Genomic DNA, 4060 nt, shown 5'->3' on the forward strand with positions numbered 1-4060 from the left:
GAAAACGCCTTCCCACACACAGTGCACTTGAATGGTTTCTCTCCTGTGTGTGTTCTCTGGTGTTTTTTAAGAACAGTTGACTGTGAAAATGCCTTCCCACACACAGTGCACTTGAAGGGTTTCTCTCCCGTGTGTGTACTCTGGTGTCTTTGCAGACTTGATGAATGTGCAAACACCTTCCCGCACATCGTGCACCTGAAGGGTTTCACTCCCGTGTGTGTTCTCTGGTGTCTTTGCAGATTTGATGAATGTGCAAATGCCTTCCCACACACAGTGCACCTGAAGGGTTTCACTCCTGTGTGTGTTCTCTGGTGTTTTTTAACAACAGATGACCGTGAAAATGCCTTCCCACACACACTGCACTTGAAGGGTTTCTCTCCCGTGTGTGTTCTCTGGTGCTGTGTCAAATTTCCAGTCCGATCCGTGCTGTATGCACGCTGGTCGCATTGTTGACTTGTCATACCGAGCTGCGCTGAGTGCATTTGCTCCATCAGACCAATTCTGCGGAGGAAGCGTCAGAGGAAGCGTCAGCTGCAGACAGAAAAAAATATCCACACCATCTACACGACAGTATCGAGGCACAGAGGAATGCATATATAGTCACATGTGACTTACACGTCTATACTTATTCATATATTCATGATGTAGTAAAAACGTTTCCCAAATTCATCACAGGGCTGTGATGGCACACAATGAGAGGGCAAATGGTTACAAATATGCCTGGAAGCCCTCGTATCTTCAAAATGAATGTTCACCCATACCTCTAAGCACACAATTTCGGCAGTCTGGCTATAAAAGGAATATATATGATAGCTAAATTCAGCTGACATAGCAAAGGGTGTTGAAAACAATACTATTTGTGTTAGGCAGAAATGCATAAATCAACGTTCAATCGCAACTTAGAGGTGTGAATCCAGGCTCAGATGTCCTTGAATGCTGGGATGAACAGTTCCGACTTCAGCTGAATGTGTGTGCTGTGTTAACTTCCTGTTTCCATTTATATGAAGAGTTCCAGAGGAAAACAAAAGTAAACTATTGTTACGCTATAACCTCCGTGTTCAACAGAGTTAATAGACGTTACTGCAAACACAAACTGTACACTGTCACTGGGTAAACAGGCGATAGCGTGTCTAGAATCACGCCTGGCCACCTTCATCTGCTTGTCATGAATGCTTCCTCACTCCACCAAGTAATTAATTGAGGATCAACGAACATATCCGAGGCTAACTGGAGTTTGCGTGTCTCTCTCCGTGGTGAGATGTTAACTACCTCACCTGGTATACAGGAAGTCGTGGGTTCGATCCCGACCCTGACACCTGCTGTATATTTGGAGTTTGCGCGTCACTCCGTTTAGCATCTTTGACCGATAGACATTGACACACGTATTCTTGTTGATTTCGGTAAAGTTACGTAGATAGAAAATAACAATAACAGATAATACAATTACATTAAATAAAGACTACTTGTCTTGCGATCAAAACGTGAGTTTTTTTTGCTTTATTTACAATATATTTTTATTTATTTTCATTATGTTATTTTTATTTTATTTTCTATCTACGTGACTTTACCGAAAGAACCAAGAATATTAATTCCTGCAGTCACCAAAGTTTTAAGTCAAAACATTCACACACGTTGACAAAGCCTCACCTTGTGTTGTTGTGGGCAGGTCGCTTCTGATAACAACAGCGGTATAGCAGCTCAGGCTTGGCCTGGTGAAAAAAATAAAAACTGCGTGAATATTTACAATAAAACAAAGTTACAAAGTAGCGAGACGGGTGAAGACAAATTAAACTTAAGCGAGATAATTAAAGTGAATGCAATCAGGCGAGGGCAGGAGGCAAGGCCCCGCGTGGCTAGGCCCCGCGTTGTAAAGTTCCAACCTGGACATCGATTCCCATGCTCGCTGCTACTCAACTGACATCCCTACGAGAGAGAGAGGCTCTACCTTGGTAAACAACAACAACAACCACCACCACCACAACAACCAACACGATGATAATTTCTCACCTCGGATTTCAGTGCAAGAGCAAAGCGATGGCTTCCTGTTACCTCGTGACGTCACGCGGCAGTTGCATGTGATATGACGTCACGTCCGGGGTACAAGACACACGAGCGGCTCCGTAACTGAATAAAATTATGTTAATGAGCCCGGGCCATATGTCGAGGGATGGGGGCGTGGTTGCTGAACCCGTCCCAATCAACTCGCGACGGCTTTCACGAACTCATTATGTTAATGACCCGCCAGTCACTGGGCGTAGCTTTGCTCAAATAAGGATTGTACCGGAACAGATATCGGCAGTGACCAAGAAGAGGTGACGTCACGCTCAAGGGCGCGGTGGACGGGGGTGGGGTGAATACCTTGGTGACATGACGTCACTAGCGAGGCACACCTCCCCCTGGCGTTTCACAGCGATGAGGTCATACTGAGTGGTGACGTCTCATAGCGGGAATGGAGTTTAAGTTGATTTAGATTCATTTTCCATTGCTCCATCTCTTAAACAGAGACCCCTTGCGTGCGTGAGCTCAGCAACTACAACGTGGACATTACTGTGTGTACACACTGTTTCTGTGTGTACACAGTGTGTGTACACTATGTGTATACACTGTGTATACACTGTGTGTGTGCACACTGTGTATATACTGTGTGTGTACACTGTGTGTGTGTACACTGTGTGTATACACTGTGTGTGTACACTGTGTGTATACACTGTGTGTGTGTACACACTGTGTGTGTGCCTGAGTCTCTGTGTGTGTGCCTGTGTGTGACACCTGATAATGATTGCTTGTGTTGCAGTCGAAACGTCGTGAGAATTTAATCGTTTTATAGTTTTGTTATTTTATTGTTTCCCTTCTACGTGACTTTACCGAAAGAACAAGAATAAATATCAGCTCTATGTTTTCAAGTAAATACATTTTGGGTAGTGAATAAATTATAGTCTAAAGAAGCTACACATGACGAATTGTAGGCAATTATAGTCATAATCAAAGACATGTTTAAACAATCACGTGGTCCCTGTAGTCGCCGTTAGAGACACAAAATCTGCATAAAAACAGTTCATCAACATATATGAATACGTTGATTCGAATAAGCAGAGTTAATTTCCTATTTATGGCATGCCGGTTATGTGTCAGTTTTCGATATCAACATCACCTTATAAAAGAATAACATTTAAAATATAAGCGCACAACTTTATCCGTGATGAACGCTGCACTTTGTCGTTTTCCTGCAGGGGGCGCTGTAAACCTACAAGCACCCCCTGCATGCGAACGACGGAGGCGCAGGGACAGACGTTCCATTACGTTGGAATCGATCTGCAGACGGCCAGCAGCTCCGTGTCGCCTTATCTCGATCCCGCGATCCAAAACAGGTTAAAGTCCGCATCGAACCGAACCCCCGGCAAGGCCATCTACTTAACGACGAGAGAAAATTCACACAAAATGTCCTTCTCAACGAAGCCTTCCAGATGTAAAATGAACTTTAATGAAGAAATAATCTAAATCAAAACACAACACGATTCAAAGATGTTTCATTTTAAAACTTCAAAACGGAGCATGGGGTACTTGCGTGAATGCGTCCTTCGTGTGCTGTAAATGTTGTGACTTTCCTGGCCTGAAGGCCGTCAATGTGTTGGACCATTATTGGTGCACAGCGTCTCAACAACAGCAGTGGGGTTTGCTTCAACCGATAGGTACGAACATCCAGACGTGAATCAGCAAGGAGCATTTCTAGTTCCAGTTAGACAAAATCTACGTCAACACGTAAGACAAAACTACAATTCGTGTTGTAGAGAATGTACCTCCTCCTATACGTGTAACTTTCAAGTGGTATGCCTTGTAACTGATGAATGATCCGAGCGTGCTCCCTATTTCAAAGAAAATGAGTAGCTCCAGATGCTTCGTGGAACACAAAAGTACCCTTTGACCTGTATCACAAGAACAACGGGTCTCACCTGAGTTCTCTGTACAGGTTACTTCCAAAACACACACGCTTTGTCCTAACATCACTTATTCAATGTGTGACCCTCATAAAATGTTACATGCACACGCACAATCAGACACG

The 4060-nt window shown here is 43.8% G+C and overlaps 1 long non-coding RNA gene across 1 annotated transcript; it reads right to left on the reverse strand.

The window, feature by feature from the left end:
- Positions 1-339: 339 nt before the first annotated feature.
- LOC142920804 (uncharacterized) lies at positions 340-2060 on the reverse strand. Its single transcript, XR_012939038.1, has 3 exons — positions 2008-2060; positions 1648-1709; positions 340-501 (listed from the first exon to the last, which is right to left on the reverse strand). It is a non-coding gene; the product is annotated as an uncharacterized LOC142920804 (long non-coding RNA).
- Positions 2061-4060: the final 2000 nt, after the last annotated feature.

The sequence above is a fragment of the Petromyzon marinus genome, unplaced genomic scaffold, assembly GCF_048934315.1.
Source record: "Petromyzon marinus isolate PM22_M1 ecotype Great Lakes invasive population unplaced genomic scaffold, UKy_Petmar_22M1.pri1.0 PM_G_Scaffold_77, whole genome shotgun sequence".
Classification (NCBI taxonomy): domain Eukaryota; kingdom Metazoa; phylum Chordata; class Hyperoartia; order Petromyzontiformes; family Petromyzontidae; genus Petromyzon; species Petromyzon marinus.